This window comes from Mesocricetus auratus, unplaced genomic scaffold, assembly GCF_017639785.1.
Source record: "Mesocricetus auratus isolate SY011 unplaced genomic scaffold, BCM_Maur_2.0 Super-Scaffold_100026, whole genome shotgun sequence".
Lineage (NCBI taxonomy): Eukaryota > Metazoa > Chordata > Mammalia > Rodentia > Cricetidae > Mesocricetus > Mesocricetus auratus.
The window spans coordinates 2683950-2706283 of record NW_024429207.1 but is presented as its reverse complement, the minus strand read 5'-3'; positions in this window follow the sequence as shown (position 1 = coordinate 2706283).

Sequence of the window (22334 nt, the reverse complement as noted above, 5' to 3'; positions counted from 1 at the left end):
TGTTCTTATTATAAGCATTTCACACACTCATTTTCTTCTAAACAAGCAACGATGTGGGGGAATTGGGGAGATTTAACTTTGTAGTTATCATCATTTGAGATCTTTGTTCTTTGGGTTGGCTTGAGCCAAAGAATACACAAAGAGCTATTAGCTAATCATTTCTTCAAAACCAGCTTTTAGTAAAATACCACAGATTCCTTAAGAAAATGTATCATTATCGTAGCTGTTGAATTGGCCCCTGAAGATGCATCCCCACCAAGATCTATTTTACAAATGTCCTATACAACATTTTTTCCTCAGGAAACTACAAGTGACCCTCAAGCTGTTTCTATTTCAGAGACATGGAGAAACTGGTAAGTTAGCAGAGTTGAGACTGGTTGGTACAAACACCATTGCTATGATTGTTGCTAAAGACAGAGCTACGAATAGTTTAAAATACAAGCCCAAATGTCTGTAATTAGTTCAAAAAATATGGCTCTGATTGGTTCAAACATTCCGTCTTAGACTGTGCAGTCTCTGTGTGTGATGACACCATGTGCTTCATACTAAGTATGAAGCATCAGGCTCAATTAAGAGCATGTCTCTAGTGGTCTTTTCTTGTCTGCTTTCAGTATCATAGTCTTTCCTGATGTTATAATAAAAGGCAAGAAGCGGGGGCAGCAGAGTAAGTCAGTTCAAGCTGATAACTGCTTGGCGTCTGAAGAAGCTGCCACCACAGCAGTGTGAGAATGCAACTTAGAAATGGGCACTGGAGTAAAAGGAAAAAATGGTGAAGAGGTGAGACTGCTGAAAGACAGTTGAAAAAGCAGAGCAGCACATGGTCTTTATTCCAAAATGGGAAATAATTGTTTTATGCACAAACCTATTCTTCTGTGTGTGAAGAAAACATTCTCAAACTCAGTCTGCAGAAACTGGCTTTTAGAGAGACTATTCTAGCTACCTTATCCTGGTCTAGTTAAAGTCCTCCGGAATAGCCATTTCTTGACACCCTCCATATCTGAACTAATACATTTTGGTTAATTGATAAAAATTGTTTAGCATCTATTAACCTGTCAGAGTCCCAATCCAAGCCAACAGTACCATCAGAGAGAATCATCAACCTTTAGAAAAGTTTCTCCTATATCACTCTATCTGACTCTCAGATGTAGTCATCCATATTGTTTTAAACTTGCTTTGATTCGTAACTTTCTTTATCCTATAAAAGTAAAAAAAAAAAACTTCCTGAAACCACTTCCACATTGGAACATGGAATTTGGAGCAGCCTGAATTTGGGATCCTAAGCAAAGTTCACTTACAATGGCTTCACAGTGAACGATTTTATACCCCCTTTAAGACGAGTGATATTGTTTTTTGGTTGTTGGTTTTGTATGAACACATGTATAATCACTGTTTCAATAGGATTAGTAAGTTTATTGTCACAGGATGAAAATAAAATGTATGTTTATAATTTTCTCATCCTTTCATTGGGTCTACTTAATTTGAAAATATTTGGCTAAGAGTTAGTTATTCCAATTTCTATTGAATTTCATCAATTCTCTTTGCAAACTTGGTCATGCATGCATTCTGAGTATAAAGGCTGTGTGTTTTTTAGTTCATACATATTTGTATTCCCTCCTCATTGTCGACTGCAATATCATCTTACTAATTGTCCTTTGTTGCCTCGTCTCATCCTATTTATCTAATTCAAGAGACAGTGAAATTTTAAAATTCTGTGTGATTTCCACTATTATACCTTTTGTCTTCTTATTATACTTATTTTTAAAAAATTACACTAAAAATGAAAATATTCATTGATTGTAACAATAAAAGGTAACCCCAAAACTTCTTCTTTGGATTGCCTTTCTGCAGTATCTGGAGATTACCTTCACCTAAATGAAGAGACAAAGTGTATAGTTCTACAGATATCTGTATATATGAATATGATGATAGGATTTGTACATTTGGAAGTCCTTCACATTCTTAGTGCTACCATAAGTAAACATGAATGGGGAATCTGGGACCAGCTGTTCCGGCAGGACCAGGTACAACAGGCCCTGCATCTGGGCCTCCGTTCCAGCACCTGGGGATTGCCTGGGAACTGCACAGAGCTTCCAATCCCGGCAGGAGCCAGGTACCCAAGATTCCAGGTCTTCTCTCCCACCAGCAAAACAGGAAAACCAACAGATCCAGCAAAGGGACCAGGGGACCAGGTGGGAGGCTAAGTACCCCCAGATTCCTGGTCTCCTTCTCCACCCACGGGACCAGAATAAGGATGAGAAATAGAAGAACTACCAGATTATTGGACTTGCTAGCACCCACCAAAAGGGAACTCTGGTCCTCTAACCACCAGACCAGTAAGGGGCTCTTTCTGCACCCACTAGAAGGAGAGATGGGAAAGAGACAATACAAAAACACACTCATCAACAGAAAAACAAATATGACACTGCCAGATTCTAGAGACTCCACACCAACAAGACTCCAACATTCCATTTCAAATGAAGCAGAAGAGAATGACCTTAAAACCACCTTCATGAAAATGATAGAGGCCCTAGAAGAGGATATAGGAAAATCCCTCAAAGAAATAGATGAAAAAACAAACCAAAAAAATGCAAGAAATGGAAGAAAAGACAAATCAAAAAAGGCAGGAAACAGAAGAAGAAACAAAGCAAAAAAATGCAGGAAATGGAAGAAAAAACAAACCAAAAAAGGCAAGAAATGGAAGAAAAAGCAAACGAAAAAATGCAAGAAATGCAACAAATGGACGAAAAGATAAACCGAAAATTGCAAGAAACAAAGCAAACAGTGCAAGGATTGAAAACTGAATAGAGACAATAAAAAACACAATCTGAAGAAAGCCTGGAAATAGAAAAGCTAGGCAAATGGTCAGGAACTACTGATACAAGCATTACCAACAGAATACAAGAGATGGAATAGAGAATCTCAGGTGTTGAAGATATACTAGATGAAATGGATTCATCAACCAAAGAAAACCTTAAATCCAACAAATCCTTAACACAAAACATCCAGGAAATGTGGGACACCATGAAAAGACCAAACCTAAGAATAATAGGTATAGAAGAAGGTAAAGAAAACCACCTCAAAGGGACAGAAAACATATTCAACAAAATCACAGAAGAAAACTTTCCCAACCTTAAGAAAGACATGCCAATGAAGGTACAAGAAGCTTACAGAACACCAAATAGAGTGGATTACAAAAAAAGTCCCCTAGTCACATAATAATTAAGACCCCAAATATACAGAATAAAGAAAGAATATTAAGAGCAGCTAAGGAAAAAGGCCAAGTAACATATAATGGCAAACCTATCAGAATTACACCTGATTTCTCCATGGAAACTCTGAAAGCCAGAAGGTCCTGGATAGATATTCTACCTACACTAAGATACCATGGATGCCAGCCCAGACTACTATACCCGGCATAGCTCTCAATCACTATAGATGGAGAAATCAAAATATTCTATAACAAAACTAGAATCAAGCAATACGAATCCACTAACCCGGCCCTACAGAAAGTTTTAGAAGGAAAACTCCAACCAAAGGAAGTTAGCTGCAACCAGAAAAACATAGGCATTAGAGAATCCCTCTCTACCAACAGCCAAAAGATGAAAGGGGTGAATTTACACACATAATTCCAACAACAACAACCATTCCAAATCAAAGAAGAATGAGCAATCAATGGTCATTAATATACCTCAATATTAATGGACTTAACTCACCCATAAAAAGACACAGGCTAGCAAAATGGATTCGAAGAGAGATCCCATCCTTCTGCTGCATACAAGAAACACACCTCACCCTCAAAGACAGACATTACCTCAGAATTAAAGGTTGGGAAAAGATTTTCCAATCAAATGGACCCAAGAAACAAGCAGGGGTAGCAATCCTAATATCTAACAAATTACACTTTAAAATAAAATCAATCAAATGAGATGAAGGAGGTCATTACATATTTATCACAGGTAAAATCCACCAAGATGAAGTGTCTATCCTGAACATCTATGCCCCAAATGCAAAGACATTCACATTCATAAAAGAAACATTACTAAAACTTAAATCACATAAAAAGCCCTACAAACTTATAGTGGGAGATTTCAACACACCACTTCACCACTAGACAGGAATACCAGACAGGATCTCAACAAAGAAGCAAAGGGTCTAATAGAAGTAATGACACAACTGGGATTAACAGACAACTATAGAACATTTCATCTACATAAAAAAGAATATAGCTACTTCTCACAACCACATGGAACCTTCTCAAAAACCAACCACATACTTGGCAACATATCAAACCTCAGCAGCTACAAAAAAATTGGAATAGCTCCATGCATCTTATCAGACCACAATGCTTTAAAATTAGAATTCAACAACAACACAAATTCCAGAAAACCTACAAACTCATGGAAATTGAATAATGCATGACTGCACCATTCCTGGGTCAAAGAAGAACTAAAAAAAGAAATTAAAGACTTCTTAGAATTCAATGAGAATGAAGATACAAACCTATGGAACACTTTGAAAGCAGTGCTACATGGGAAGTTCATAGCATTAATTGCCCACTTGAAGAAACTGGAGAATAGTTATACTAAATAATTAACAGCACAGCTGAAAGGTCTAGAATACAAAGAAGCAAACTCCCCCAGGAGGAGTAGATGCCAGGAAATAATCAAATTGAGGGCTAAAATCAATAAAGTAGAAACTAGGAAAACAATACAAAAATCAATGCAACCAAGAGTTGGTTCTTTGAGAAAATCAACAAGATAGACAAACCTTTGTCCAAACTTACCAAACAACAGAGTATGAACATGCAAATTAACAAAATCAGAAATGAAAAGGGGGACATGACAACGGACTCTGAGGAAATCCAGAGAATCATCAGGTCATACTTTAAAACCTATACTCCACAAAATTCGAAAATATAAAGGAAATAGATGACTTCCTGGATAGCTATCACTTGCCAAAATTAAATCAAGAACGGATAAGCAATTTAAATAGACCTATAACTCCTACAGAAATAAAAGCAGTTATCAAAAGTCTCCCAACCAAAAAAAAGCACAGGTCCAGATGGCCTCAGTGCAGAATTCTACCAGAAATTCAAAGAATAGTTTACACCAATTAGTCTTAAAGTATTCAATGCAATAGAACTTCAGACCAATATCCCTCATGAACCTTGATGCAAAAATACTCAATAAAATACTGGCAAATCGGATCCAAGAACACATCAAAACAATCATTCACCACAATCAAGAAGGTTTCATCCCAGGGATGCAGGGATGTTTCAACATATGAAAATCCTTCAATGTAATACACCATATAAACAAGCTGAAAAACCAAATTCACATGATCATCTCACTAGATGCTGAAAAAGCCTTTGACAAAATCTGTACCCCTTCATGATAAAGGTCTTAGAGAGATCTAGGATAACAGGAATATGCCTAAACATAATAAAAGCTATATAAAGCAAACCAACATCCAACATCAAACTAAATGTACAGAAACTCAATGCAATTCCTCTAAAATCAGGAACAAGACAAGGCTGTCTACTCTCTCCATAAATTTTCAACATTGTACTTGATGTTCTAACCAGAGCCAAACGATAACAGAAAGGGATCAAGGGGATACAAATTGGGAAGGAAGAGGTCAAACTGTCACTATTTGCAGATGATATGATAGTTTACATAAATGACCCAAAGAACTCTAACAGGGAACTCTTATATCTGACTAACACCTTCAGCAAAGTGGCAGGCTCCAAGATCAACTCAAGAAGATCAGTAGCCCTACTATATACAGATGATAAAAGGGCTGAGAAAGAAATCAGAGAAACATCACCCTTTACAATTGCCACAAACAACATAAAATATCTTGGGGTAACACTAACCAATCAAGTGAAAGACCTGTATCTCAAGAACTTTGAATCTTTAAAGAAAGAAATTAAAGAGGGCATCAGAAAATGGAAAGATCTCCCATGCTCTTGAATAGGTACGTTCAATGTAGTAAAAATGGCAATCCTGCCAAAAACAATCTACAGATTCAATGCAATCCCCATTAAAATCCCAGCACAATTCTTCACAGACCTTGAAAGACTAATAATCAGTTTTTTATGGAAAAACAAAAGACACAGGATAGCCAAAACAACCCTGTTCAACAAGGCAACATCTGGAGGCATCACCATCCCTGACTTCAAGCTCTATTATAGAGCTATAGTCCTGAAAACAGCTTGGTATTGGCACAAAAATAGACAGGTAGACCAATTGAATCGAATTGAAAACCCTGATATTAACCCACACACGTATGAACATCTTACCTTTGACAAAGAAGCTAAAAATACACAATGGAAAAAAGAAATCATCTTCAACAAATGGTGCTGGCATAACTGGAGGCTGGCATGTAGAAGAATGTGGATCGATCCATGTCTATTGCCATGCACAAAACTTAAGTACAAATGGTTCAAAGACCTCAACATAAATCCAGCCACACTGTACCTCTTAGAAGAGAAACGGTGTGTTACCCTTGAATGAATTGGTACATGAGATAGCTTCCTGAACATAACACTAGTAGCACAGACAGTGAGATCAACAATTAATAAACTGAGAAGCTTCCGTAAGGCAAAGGACACAGTCAACAAGACAAAATGGCAGCCCACTGAATGGGAAAAATATTCACCAACCCCACATCTCACATAGGGTTGATCTCCAAAATTTACAAAGAACTCAAGAAGCAAGTCTCCAAAACACCAAATGATCCAATTAAAAAGTGGGCTGCAGAATAAATAGAGAATTTTCAATAGAGGAGTCTAAAGTGGCTGAGAGGCACTTGAGAAACTGCTCAACATCCTTAGCCATCCGGGAAATGCAAATCAAAACAACTCTGAGATACCATCTTACTCCTGTCAGAATGGCTAAAATTAAAAAAACCAATGACAATTAATGCTGGAGAGGATGTGGTAAAAGTGGAACACTCCTCTATTGCTGGTGGGAGTGCCAACTGGTTCAGCCACTTTGGAAATCAGTATGGAGATTCCTCAGAAAAATGGGAATAAACCTACCACAAGACCCAGCAACTCTACTCTTAGGCATATATCCAAAAGATGCCCATTCATACAACAAGGATGTCTGTTCCACTATGTTCATAGCAGCATTCTTTGTAAAAGCCTGGACTTGGAAGCAACCTAGATGCCCTTCACCTGAAGAGTGGATAGAGCAAATGTGGTACATTTACACAATGGAGTACTATTCAGCAGAAAAAAAAACAATGGAATCCTGAGATTTGCAGGTCAATTGATGACACTAGAAGAAACCATCCTGAGTGAGGTAACACAGTCACAAAAAAAGAGAAACATGGCATGTACTCTCTCATATATGGAATTTGTCATATCTGGGGAGTGCCAGCCTACAATCCCATGGCCAGAGAATCTAGGAAACACACACTTCATTCAGTGGTTGATGGAAGAAGTGGCAGACTCCCACGGCTAAGCACTGAGATGAACTCAAGAAAGCCAGTTTCCGAGATTGAGGACTGATGACCAAAGGGATTAAGACTGGGCTGGTTTAACCCCCAGAAACAGCTGACCTGACAAGGGTTAACTCTTGAGTGGGACTGATCAGGACCCCCTGAATGTGGGTGTGAGGAGGCCTAGATAATCTATTAACCTTGGGCAGTAGATCAGTATTCATCCCGAGTATATACATATACTTTGGACTCCCATCCAACTATGTGAGATGCACTCTCACCCTGAACTCTTGGGGGAGGGTTTAGGCCCTGCCCTGTGTGAAATGTCAGACTATGGACACCCTCAAGGAGGGCCTCTCCCTCTCTTGGGAAATGAGGGGATATTGGGGGGCGGTTGGGGGAGGATACTGGAGGAGGGGAGGGAAACAGAGAGGGACCTGGAACTGACTTGTGAAGCAAACTTGTTTCTAATTTAAATTTAAATTTAAAAATAAAAAAAAGAAATTAGGAATCTGAAGAAATGTTGCAGGTTTTTTTAAAAGTAAAATTTTAAATTCAGTTAGAGAAATCATCAGTAGAACCCTATAACTTTATTGTAGAAATCACTTAGTTATCTAAGTTATGGTACAACATGATGAAATATAAACTGAGAATAGTGCCATTGTTTATAATGGTTTTGCTTTAAATCATTTGCTCTAATAATATTGTCTAATCTCTAAAATGAGAACAACAATATTTGATCAATACAAAGACTTAGAAATAATTAAATTCTAAGGCAATAGTCAAAAATAGGATTATACTGAATGGCTTAAAAACTGAACTCCAGTGAATTCACTTAATCAATATAGTCAATATTTTTAATATATACTATCAAATTTGGTATGGTTTCAAACATCACAATATCATGTTTCTATTCAAACCTCTATTCAATTATTTTTTACAAACTATGGAAAACAACTAATAAAATAGACACAAATCACGTTTCATTGCTTATCTTCATAGATTTTTTTCTGCAATCTCAGTTCCTATATCACACTGAATGAAAATATTATTATAATCATTCAATGCTTTAGATAGCTTGATGTTCACAACCAAATGATTAATTTTATTTTAACCTTTACTTTAACAAAAATATATGAATGGGTTTTCAGGCAACATGTTTTATTTATAAGTATTTATTTTTATCTAAAATATTATTTAAGAATAATTATTTTAGTTTAAAAGGATAGAATACATTATTAATTAAATAGTAACTTTAATCCAAATTTCAAAAGCAGTTTTATAGTAAATATTGATAAGAATTGGATTGCCATTTGCACGTTTCCCATTAGCTTTCGTGGTGGCAAATCAAACTTCTCTATCTTTATGTACTGTTGTGAGGAAGGGGGAACTGAACCTTTACTCATTCTCCACGTGTATGCTCAATGGTAAAATCTATTTGCATTTCAGTCTAGTGACAATTAATAGCTTACACTTCTAGTTCCTAAGAAACCTGCAAGAATTTTAATAGTATTAAAACAAAAGTTGAATGAGAAGTACATGATTTCACTTAAATCTGTGATATTTACATATAAAAGGTTGGTTATTTAATAACATTTACATAAGTAATTCTGTCACAATTATCAACAGACTCATCTGGAGGAGCAGTCAGTGCTCTTAATAGTTGAGCTATTTTGAGTCATGCATTTCTCAATTTTAAATTGAATTATATTACATTGAAAGCCATTACTTTATCCTTTAGTTTGTAATGGAATATTATACTTGGGAATTTGATGAAAATCATGTATATTTAAAGCTGAATTCTCAAAAAAATATTTCAGTCCAATGTTCATGTTTGAATCTACAACCAAATACTATTTCAATTTTTATTTATTAGACTGGAATCTGGTTTTGATAATCTAAAATTTGAAAATTAGTAACCTATCTCTATCAGTTCCTGACCATTTCACTTTAATCTTACCATCTATTTTATAGAAATGCTTTTGCAAAGAATTACTGTGATATACATTTTATTATGCTTTATGAAGTTTACCTCAAAGAGTTAGCTGGAGAAACGAAACAAAATGCTCAATAATTAATAGGACAATGGGAAAAACATTAATTTAAAAGTTGGAAAAGTGAAATCTCTCAGGATGTTTTCATTTTATAAGAGGTAACTGAGTGCAATTCTAAAAGACAAATTTAGAGATGTAGGTTTTGATAGAGACAGACCGGAGATGAAGGGAGAAGCTAACAGTTTTACTATGGCCATATTAGTGGAATTCATTTTTTACCCTCAATTAAACAGCCTATGACTGTACCACAGTTAGATACAGTTTGTCCATCCTCTAGATCTAAAACTAAAACAATAAAAATCTATTGACTAGTACAAATATTTTGTACCAAAATATTTATTGGTAGAGCATCTGGTCACACAAAATAATGATTAAATTTTAAGGAAAGACTTTATGCATGCCATATAATAAAACTTTAATTTTGATGTCTCATTCATGCTGAGCTACAATAAATTGGTATGAAGGACCAGAATGTGCATCTCCCAGGTAACTCTCAGGAGATAATGAACTGCATTTATCAACATTTATACATGTTGTAAGTAATTAAAATTTTTGATAATTGGTACTTAATTAATTTTTGTTCTATTTAATTTTAGTTAACATTATGAAAATTCTGCACAATTTATACTACTTGTTTTGGTCATATATTTTCTGCTTTTATTCATCACTGTATATGTCCCTTCTCATAGCACATTCTATATTTTGTTATGTTGCATTAAATTGTCTTTTTGTTTTGATATATTAATTTCATATAAAATGTACCAGTCATCAATCCAAATTAGTCTATATTTTGTCATTGAAACATTATTTTATTTTCATTAATGGTATCATTATGTTACTTATTTTTCTTTTGTGCCAAGCATGGTGGCTCATCACTTTCATCCCAGCACTGAGGAGGAAGAAGCAACAAGATATCTATGAATGCACAGTGAATTCCAGGATAGCCAGAATAACATCGAGACTCCCTTTCTCACAATAAATATTTTATAACAATTTCACACATTTCTCATGTGCTTAGACCCAGCTTGCTAAACTGTAGGTCACAAACCCATATGGGGTAGTGTAACTGAATGAGTAAGTTGTAAATATTTGAAAAATTATATTTCTTAATACTTACTGACTAAACAGTAATAAAGTACCATGAAGCAAAGGATACTAACAGCACCCACCTGTAATGTTCGGGCGTTTCACTATGACCTTCATTCTGAACAGTCATTGTTAACAAAGGCTGGGTGGCATTTTTAGGGACAGATTATAAACCACTGAATGATATGAATTGCCTTAATTTACTGGAAAATGCATTCTTATAATATAATGATTAAATTACACAAAATAAATATTTTTAATATTTTCCTAGTATTGATCTTAGTATACATAATATATTATGCTATTGTATTATACCATGATAAACATTTGATTTAAAAAATTGTTGAATTTTGGATTAGTTCATAATTTTAAATAATTACAGAAATAAGCCTAAACATACCCCTGCCAACCTGTACTATGCATGTATGTATGTATGTATGTATGTATATATGTATGATAAATAATTATTTTAGTATTGAGAATTATTGAGTCAAAATATTCAACTCTAAAAGTCAGGGATATTCTGTTTATTGTTCAGTATCAAACTTCAAAAGAAATTTTTGTCCGTGCACACACATGTGGAAGTCAGAGTAGAGGGCCATGTGTTTGCATCTGTAATACCAAGTGTTATTTCAATGTGAATAGATGTTTCAATGAGGTTGTCATCCAGATCTAGTGACTATACTGATGTTTAGCAAGTCTTCAGGCTCATCTTGTCTCTGCTCCTACCGAGCTAGGTATGATTGGCTTCTCATAGATTTTTTTAAGCCCCATGTTTATTGTCATGCTTTTGCACAAAAAAAATTTACTTACCACACCATCTGCCTATTCAAGGTTTATTTATACTTAATTTTATTTTTTGATTCTTTTCTCACACAGTAATTTCTGACTAAATTCCCCTCCTTCCACACTTCCTAGTCCCTTGCGCCCACCTCCATTCTTCTCCAGATCCACTCTTACTTTCCTTCTCTTCAAAAAAGGACAGACCTCTCAGGGATATAATCACACTACATCTGGAAGCAGAAATAAAGCACACCCAGTTCAGTATAAGCAAATCTTTAGTAAATGATGCAATAAGCAATTTTTAAAATTAAAATTTTCTATGATTTCAAATCAATATATATTTGAATTTATTCTTATTTTATGTAACTATATACACAGGGTATTATGAAAAGTGGTGCAGGTGGGTAAATTTTGAGAAGTATTGGACTGGTTCAGAAGTTCAGTGAGTCAGGTGTCATGTTTTGTTTTTTTAAGATTTATTTTATTTAAATTAGAAACAAGCTCACTACACAAGTCAATCCCAGCTCCCTCTCCCTCCCCTCCTCCCCCGCCCCCCCACCAGTCACCTCAGCCCTCCATCAATACACACCCTGTTCTCCAGGGAGGGTGAGGCCCTCCATAGGGGATATCTAGGGTCTGTCATTTCCTTGAGGGCAGGGCCTAGGCCCTCCCCCCAAGAGTCCAGGCTGAGAAAACCTCCCTAATTGTGGGATGGGTACCCAAATTCCATTTGTATGCCAGGAATAAATAGTTATATACTACCCAATGTCCCATAGATTGGTCAGGCCTCTTTGCTGACATTCATGTACAGGGGGTCTGGATCAGTCCCACACTGGCCTCCCAGCAAACAGTCTGTGGTATAAGAGATCCCACTTGTTCAGGTCAGCTGTTTCTGTGGGTTAAACCAGGACAGTCTTAACCACTTTGCTCATCAGTCCTCCTTCTCTGTTGCTGGTTCAGTTCAATGCTTAGCTGTGGGTGTCTGCATCTGCTTCCATCAGTCCCTGGGTGAAGGTTGTTTCCTAGACTCTGGCAGTTGGTTTGTAGGCTGGAACTCCCTTTATCCACGTCTAAAATCAATAAGAGTGAGTATATGCCATGCTTGTCTGTTTGTCACTGGGTTAGCTCACTCAGGATGGTTTCTTCTAGTGTCATTCATTTGTCTGTGAATTTCAACATTTCATTGTGTTTTTCCTCAGAGTAGTACTGCATTGTGTAAATGTACCACATTTTCTCTATCCACTCTTCAGGTAAGGGGTATCTAAGTTGCTTCCAGGTTCTGGCTATTACAAATAATGCTGCTATGAACACAGTGGAACAGACTTCTTTGTTGTATGAATGTGCATTTTTTGGGTGTATGCCTAAGAGTGGAATTGCTGAGATCACCTTAATATAAGATGTTTCTTTTAGGACTGGATCAATTTCTCGTAATCAGTGTGTTCTTGAACTAACAGTGATCCATCTACTTCTTAATCCTGAGTCTTGGGATTAAAGGTGTGTACCACAAATACTAGCTCGATGGCTGCTGGTATTAAAGCTGTGTATCATCAATTCCTGACTTCTATAGCTTGCGGCTCACTTTGCTTTCTGAATCCTCAGGCAAGCTTTAATTAACCATAAATAATATATAAGTACATATAACCTTACAAAAATGTTGATTTATAGCTAAATCCAATGACTCCTTGCAAGGTGAATGTTCATTGTTTGTTGTTTTGGCATGCCTCTTCCCATTGACTCAAATTTCCATTGAACCAAGATCACAGGATTTAACTTCAAATTTGCTTTCATTTTAAATGTGTTTTGCCTTTGTTAAACTACCTTCTCAGCAAGATACTTGCCATCTCTAAATTATAGAATGCTCTATAGAATGCTAATGTGGATTTACTTTATTAGATGGAATTAAATTTGTTACTACACAATATAAGGTCATATGATTACAAAGACATAGAAAGTTTAAATCCTCCAACCAAATAAAATACCAATAAGTAAGTAAATAACTAAATAAATAAATAAAACTGATATTGAACCTAAGTGCCTAATAGAATATTATCCATATATTTCAAACCTCCTTTTTTGTTAAAGATAGAGATGAATGAAAGAATTTCGAGTTGAGAAAATACAATTTAATAATATTACATATACCATATGCTTTATATGGGCCAAAGTTAACTAGGTACATATTAGTATGCTTCCTATGAAATTGAATGCTACCATTCAAGGCACATTTTTATTTAAAAATCAAACATTGACTTGATGATTTGGACTCAAGTTCTTTGACAAGAAGATTTCAAATATTAACTATAAAAAAGAGAGTTGAAAGCTTCTAGAAATTCAGGTGGAAAACAGAAGTTGCTGCAAGAATAAATATGAGTATGAAACAGAGCGTTCTTTGGCCTCTGGGCATTATAAGAGCCTATTTTGTACATAGTAAACAAATTGAGTGAGCCATTTGAAAATCATTGTTTTCTTGAGATGATTCTAGTAAATATCCTTACTTCAATACCACAAAGTGATTGGCAGTCAGATACTCAAAGGTCAGCTTGAGAGATACCAAAGTAAAAGTTGAGACAAGAATTTTAGAATTTTAGATGCAAAAGAATGACAAATCCTGTTTTACCAAATCAAAAATAACTTTAGTAAAAGATAAAAATATTCAATATTCTACACACCCTTGGATGTTTTATCAATTCCCCTAATGGTAAACAATGAAAATTAATGAAATTAAGCTCCTTAATTCAAAATACAAAAAGCAGCAGACTCCCTGACTCAGGTGAAAACCATAACCCAGCAAGCTAGTAGCTGAGACAGAAGCCCAGTTTTGACTACTGTGTGATACTGTATGGAAAAACAAAACTGCATTCCTCCCTCTGTCCTCCACTCCCTCCCTGACTTCTTGTACTACCCTCTTCTCTCTATCCCTACTGTCTCTCCTCTCTCCCCCTCTCCCTGAGCTTTATAGTTGTGCCCTTTAACTACCACCATTGCTGTTGCTATGCAGTAGATAGACTAGCCTCTTTCTAAACCTCTTCCTCTTCTTCCTCTTCCAACACCACCTACTTTATCCTTCTTCCTCCATCTTCTTACCCCCTGTCATTCTTCTTCTCTGGAGATCTTAGGAACCTATAGAGTCGCCTTCTAGGTGGATCATCTCACTGACCAAGGCTTGCCATTGGACCAGGTGGAAATAACAAAGACAAAGATCTGAAGCAAACATGCATACAAGAATCTGAATCACAATGAAATGAAAAAGTAAATACATTGATAGTCCCTATTCTGACTAGTACCCCAAGTCCATATTTGTTTGAAATTTTATTTTAAATTCTTATCAGGAGAAAAAATACATGAAATCAGTCTTTATTAATAGATCCTAAAATTCTTAATATTCAGTTTTGGGGTAAGTTATTAAAAGAATGGAAAACTAAATTAAAAATCAAAATCTAAGTGGAGTACCTAAACAAATACAATAGGTATAGCCAATATAGAGATATGGTTAACATATTGAATGTTGCTCGAATGTGGAATTATTTTGTTGTTAACATTATGAGTGAAGCATTATTTATAAATAGTAGTAAATTAAAATTATTTTATTCAAAAATTATTCCATCTTCTTAGGAAGTCACTCAATATGAGGGAAACAATAGCAATATATAAAACTCCATGTATAATTTCAACAGCCGCTAAATCAATATAAATTATCTTAAGGGCTTAATTAACATGACTTGTATGGTTACAGCAGCCAAGGAATGTGGGCAGAAATTCTGGATAAAACTGAAATATAGAAAGCATTCTAAAGTAAAAAAGAAAGTATTGTAAATTTTAAATGAATTATAGTATTATTGAAGTTTTAGTTAATTGAAATATATAAAATAATATAATATTGTTAAGTTACTCTAATGCATATGCAAAATATCACAAGCAAACAAGGAAAGATATTTTTAAATACAGAAAAAAAACAAGACTAAGTCAAAATGAGATTGTAGAACAGGTTTATAAGCCATATATACTTTGTCTGGCAAGGTTATTTTTAAAGTGAAAGTGACAGAGAAAAAATATTAAAATTTCAAAGAAACCTCTACATTCTCTGTGAAAAGATTAATTAGAAGTTTCATGATAGCCAGAAGTCATATTTTATATTGCCTAGCAGTGAAGAGTTAAAGTGTTAAAAATAACTAGAAATGGCAGTTATAATTATGTTCCCCCAATAGTGGAAAAAGTATTACTGCACAGTGACACTTTTTATCTAGGAATACTGTCAAGATAATCTCATGGTCCCTTGAGGTTAAATATTACTATATTTACAGTGTCGGTCCTGAAATGTTAACAAAAGTCAAGGTCTGACTAGGATATCCCATTCTTTCTTTGTATTTTATTAATTTTGCATCACTTTGACTTAATAGCATGTGAGAAAGTACAGTTTAGTAAGCTTAGATCTGCCTCAAATGACTAAAAGACCAACTTGTCATGGTCATTTAATGATTGATTGATAATAACTGAGGTGCACCACTGCTTGTTAGCAACAAATCATAGACATAAGCATCTATTGATGTTCAAATCTGAAATTAACATCTTATAGATAACATACTTAACGTCATTACAATTTTATCTTAGTAAATATTGCGTTTTTTTATTTTATTTTCCAGTTTAAATTTAGATAAGAAACGAGGTTGCTTCAAAAGTCAGTTCCAGGTCCCTCTCCCATTCCCTCCCCTCCTCCCGTGCCCTCCCCCCAATCCCCCCCTCCGTTAACCCCTCATTTCCCCAGGGAGGGTGAGGCCCTCCATGGGGGTGTCCATAGTCTGTCATTTCATATAGGGCAGGGCCTAGACCCTACCCCAAGAGTTCAGGGTGAGAGTGCACCTCACATTGTTCTATGGGAGACCAAAGTCCGTGTGTATACCTGGGATGGGTACTGATCTGCTGCCCAAGGCTCAATAGATTCCCTAGGCCTCCTCACTGACACCCAGATTCAGGAGGTCTTGATCAGTCCCATGCTGGATTCCCAGGCTGATGCCTGGGATTCAAGAGTTAACCTTTGTCTGGTCAGCTGTTTCTGGGGGTTAAACCAGCCCAGTCTTAATCCCTTTGATCATCAGTCCTCCCTCTCTGTTACTGGCTTTCTTGAGTTCAGCTCAGTACTTAACCAAGGGAGTCTGCCTCTTCTTCGATCAGCCACTAAATGAAGTTTCTATTTCCCAGACTCTCTGGCCATAGGATTGTAGGCTGGCACTCCCCAGATCTATGTCTAAAATCCATATATGGGAGAGTACATGCCATGCTTCTCTTTTTGTGACTGGGTTACCTCACTCAGGATGGTTTCTCCTAGTGTCATCCATTTGCCTGCGAATCTCATGATTCCATTATTTTTTTTCTGCTGAATAGTACTCCATTGTGTAGATGTACCACATTTTCTCTAGCCACTCTTCGGGTGAGGGACATCTAGGTTGCTTCCAAGTTCTGGCTATTACAAATAAAGCTGCTATGAACACAGTGGAACAGACATCTTTCTTGTATGAATGGGCATCTTTTGGATATATGCCTAAGAGTGGAGTTGCTGGGTCTTGTGGTAGGTTTATTCCCATTTTTCTGAGGAATCTCCATACTGATTTCCAAAGTGGCTGAACCAGTTGGCACTCCCACCAGCAATGGAGGAGTGTCCCCCTTTCACTACATCCTCTCCAGCATAAATTGTCATTGGTGTTTTTGATTTTAGCCATTCTGACAGGAGTGAGATGGTATCTCAGAGTTGTTTTGATTTGCATTTCCCGGATGGCTAAGGATGTTGAGCACTTTCTCAAGTGCCTCTCAGCCATTTTAGACTCCTCTATTGAAAACTCTCTATTTAGTTCTGCAGCCCACTTTTTAATAGGGTCCTTTGGTGTTTTGGAGACTTGCTTCTTGAGTTCTTTGTAAATTTTGGAGATTAACACTCTGTCAGATGTGGGATTCGTGAATATTTTTTCCCATTCTGTGGGCTGTCTTTTTGTCTTGCTGACTGTGTCCTTTGCCTTACAGAAGCTTCTCAGTTTCAGTAGGTCCCATTTATTAATTGTTGATCTCACTGTCTGTGCTACTGGTGTCATGTTCAGGAAGCAGTCTCCTTTACCAATTCGTTCAAGGTTACCACCCACTTTCTCTTCTAAGAGGTTCAGTGTGGCTGGATTTATGTTGAGGTCTTTGATCCATTTGGACTTACGTTTTGTGCATGGCGATAAACATGGATCGATCCGCATTCTTCTACATGCCAGTCTCCAATTATGCCAGCACCATTTGTTGAAGATGCTTTCTTTATTCCATTATATATTTTTAGCTTCTTTGTCAAAGATCAGATGTTCGTACTTGTGTGGGTTAATACCTGGGTTTTCAATTCGATTCCATTGGTCTACCAGTCTATTTTTGTGCCAATACCAAGCTGTTTTCAGGACTATAGCTCTGTAATAGAGCTTGAGGTCAGGGGTGGTGATGCCTCCGGACGTTGCCTTGTTGAACAGGGTTGTTTTGGCTATCTTGGGTCTTTTGTTTTTCCATACAAAATTGATTATTGTTCTTTCAAGGTCTGTGAAGAATTGTGCTTGGATTTTAATGGGGATTGCATTGAATCTGTAGATTGCTTTTGGCAGGATTGCCATTTTTACTACATTGATCCTACCTATCCAAGAGCATGGGAGATCTTTCCATTTTCTGAGGGCTTCTTTAATTTCTTTCTTTAAAGATTCAAAGTTCTTACGATACAGGTCTTTCACTTGTTTGGTTAGCGTTACCCCAAGGTATTTTATGTTGTTTGTGGCTATTGTAAAGGGTGATGTTTCTCTGATTTCTCTTTCAGCCCTTTTATCATCTGTATATAGTACGGCTACTGATTTTCTTGAGTTGATCTTGTAGCCTGCCACTTTGCTGAAGGTGGTAATCAGCTGTAAGAGTTCCCTGGTAGAGTTCTTTGGGTCATTGATGTAAACTATCATATCATCTGCAAACAGTGAAAGTTTGACCTCTTCCTTCCCAATTTGTATCACCTTGATCCCCCTTTGTTGTCGTATGGCAATAGCTAGAACTTCAAGTACCATGTTGAAAAGGTATGGAGAGAGTGGACAGCCTTGGTTTGTTCCTGATTTTAGAGGAATTGCGTTGAGTTTATATCTATTTAGTTTGATGTTGGCTGTTGGTTTACTGTATATAGCTTTTATTATGTTTAAGTATGTCCCTGTTATCCCAGATCTCTGCAAGACCTTTATCATGAAGGGGTGTTGGATTTTGTCAAAGGCTTTTTCAGCATCTAGTGAGATGATCATGTGATTTTTGTTTTTAAGCTTGTTTATATGGTGGATTACGTTGATGGATTTGCGTATCTTGAACCATCCCTGCATCCCTGGAATGAAACCTACTTGATCGTGGTGAATGATTGTTTTGATTTGTTCTTGGATCCGATTTGCCAGTATTTTATTGAGTATTTTTGCATCAATGTTCATGAGGGATATTGGTCTGAAGTTCTCTTTCTTAGTTGTATCTTTGTGTGGCTTGGGGATCAAGGTTATTGAAGCCTCATAGAAAGAGTTTGGCAAAGACCCTTCTGCTTCTATTGTGTGGAACACTTTGAGAAGAATTGGTATAAGCTGTTCTTTGAATTTCTGGTAGAATTCTGCACTGAGACCATCTGGACCTGGACTTTTTTTTTGGTTGGGAGACTTTTGATGACAGCTTCTATTTCCATAGGGGTTATAGGTCTATTTAAATTGCTTATCTGTTCTTGATTTAGTTTTGGCAAATGATAGCTGTCCAGGAAGTCATCCATTTCTTTTAATTTTTCGAATTTTGTGGAGTACAGGTTTTCAAAGTATGACCTAATGATTCTCTGGATTTCCTCAGAGTCTGTTGTTATGTCCCCCTTTTCATTTCTGATTTTGTTAATTTGCGTGTTCACTCTCTGCTGTTTGGTAAGTTTGGACAAAGGTTTGTCTATCTTGTTGATTTTCTCAAAGAACCAACTCTTCGTTGCATTGATTCTTTGTATTGTTTTCCTGGTTTCTACTTTATTGATTTCGGCCCTCAATTTGATTATTTCCTGGTGTCTACTCCTCCTGGGGGAGTTTTCTTCTTTGTGTTCTAGAGCTTTCAGCTGTGATGTTAATTCTCTGGTATAACTGTTCTCTTGTTTCTTCATGTGAGTACTTAGTGCTATGAACTTCCCCCGTAGCACTGCTTTCAAAGTGTCCCATAGGTTTGGGTATGTTGTGTCTTCATTCTCATTGAATTCGAGGAAGTCTTTAATTTCTTTTTTTATTTCCTCTTTGACCCAGGGATGGTGCAGTTGAGCATTATTCAATTTCCATGAGTTTGTAGGTTTTCTGCAATTTGTGTTGTTGTTGAATTCTAATTTTAAAGCATGGTGGTCTGATAAAATGCATGGAGTTATTCCATTTTTTTTTGTAGCTGCTGAGGTTTGATATGTTGCCAAGTATGTGGTCGATTTTTGAGAAGGTTCCATGTGGTGGTGAGAAGAAGGTATATTCTTTTTTATGTGGATGAAATGTTCTATAGATATCTGTTAATCCCAGTTGGGTCATTACTTCTATTAGACCCTTTGCTTCTTTGTTGAGTTTCTGTCTGGTATTCCTGTCTAGTGGTGAGAGTGGTGTGTTGAAATCAACCTATTCTAGTTTTTAAGCTTTTTTTAACATACAAATCCTAGTTTTCTCTCCCTTCATTCCTCCTTCTCCCATCACCTTCCTCTCACCTCTTCCCATCTGCTCATCAGAATGGGTAAGTCCTTCCAAGGGAAGTCAACATTTTGAGGCAGGACCAAGGCCTTGTCCCTAAACCCCCATGTCTAGCCTGAGGAAGGTATCTCTCAGTAGGAAATGGACTCCAAAAAGATACTTCATGCACTAGGCATAGATCCTGGTCCCACTGCTAGTGGCCCCACCAACTGGCCAAACCATCTTCTGTTACCCACATTCAGGGTCCTAGTTTGGTCCCATGTAGGTTCCTCAGCTGTCAGTGCAGAGTCAGTGAACTGCTACAACGTAGGGTTAGCTGTTCTGTGGGTTGACCTTTCATGATCTTGATCCCTTGCTCATATAATATGATCCTTCCTCTCTTCGACGTGACTCAGGGAACTTGACCAATGGTTAGTTACAGATCTCTTCATCTGTTTCTGTCAGTTATGAGATGAAGGTTCTATGCTGACAATTATAATAGCCACCAATCAGATTACAGGGAAATGCCAGTTCAGGCACCCTCTCCACTATTGCTTAAGAATTTTATCTGGGGATATCCTTGCGTATTCCTGGGAATTTCCCTAGTGCCATGTTTCTCACTAATTCCATAATGGCTCCCTCTATCAAGATATATCTTTCCTTGTTCTCCCTGTTTGTCCTTCACCCAATAGACCATTATGTGCCCTCAAGTTCTCCTCCCCATTCCCCTTCTCTGCTCCTGTCTCCCCTTCCACCCTCCACCGTCTCTCCCACACTCCAAATTTACTCAGTGTCTATTTCCCCTTCTCAGGAAGATCCATTAATTCATAAGTTTTAAACGATTTGCTCAAAATTAAAAGTAAGTTTTAGAGATGGAAGTGTTGACTAGCATATGAGACCTACGTTAGGTTATGTATTAGGAACAAATACTGGAAGAGTAGGAAGGGTATATTTGCTATGATCAATGGAACCTCACAATATGTGTTTTCCTAGAATGTTTTTCTCAAGCTAAAATTACATTTTTTAAAAGCAAGGAGTATATTTCTTACAACAGAATAAAGTTTAAGAATGACTATATAATGTTATATTTAGGTCACCTTGCTATTGATTTTAATACAGTGTTGATTTTAGTAAAGCTTACTTGTAGAATTTTGCTATTTTATTTAAGGTTGTCATGTTTGAGACATGCATTTAGAATCATGATTAGCTTGCCTTCTATTTCTGTCAGCATTTTCTCAATGGGGCAAACATTTCTTCTTACTGAAAAGTAAGAAATTCAGTTCTTTGGCATAAACAAAGTATTCTCCTCTTCCCTTCTGTTCATAATAGAATACGATTTGAAGTAGAACTCAAATGAATCACTAAAAATACAATGACAGTATTATGCCTAAAATAGCAAATGCCCTGTCTTTCTGTCTTTGTTCCATCTTCTGGTTGCTATGGGTTTTCATCAGAAGTGACTTTTCAGATTCTTTTCAAAGAATGATTCAGTGAGGTTGATTGCACACTAAAAAAATAACCACAAAACACATGAATTCAGGTTGGGGAAAAATGTTGATCCCAGAATATATGGGTCAAAAAATCATTCTAAAAATCAAATGAAATTATAAGAATGAGGCTAACAAAATACACTTCAGAATGATTACATTATTAGACAAATATTTGGAAATACAATGTGATTTACATAAGTTTGGTGATACTTTGCTTATACAAATAAAGCCTGTCTGAAGGTCAGAGAATGGAGGTTGACACTACCTAACCATAGAGGTTTGGAAGTCTGTACAGAGAGAGAAGAAGTGATATACCTGGTTAGAAACTGGATATAATCAGGGAGAAAGAGGAACTTGTTCTCTCAACTACTGACATGCTAAGGAGTTAAGGTGTGGCCATGTTACTCCTTTTCTCTGCATTTTCCTCTATATCTGACTCTGGGTTTTTAATTGCTTAGACCAATTAAGAACTCCAATTATAGAAAGCTCTCTCAAAGAGAAAAATATAGAAATGTCTATTTTTATGTAGCCATATTTAAGAGAGATTATTAATCATAGAATTTCCTCTTCACTCTATCTGGAAGCTTGTCTTACTTGGTTTTAATTGACAATTAGACACAGTCTTCTGTCATTTAAAAGAAAGTCTCAATTGAGAATTTAGTAATGTCATATTGGATTATGGGATTTTCTTATTAATTTATGTTGGGGGGCTTAGCTCACTGCGAGGCACTATCCATGGGCAGGAGGCACTGGGTTGTATATATTAATGCTTCCTTGATTTTTGC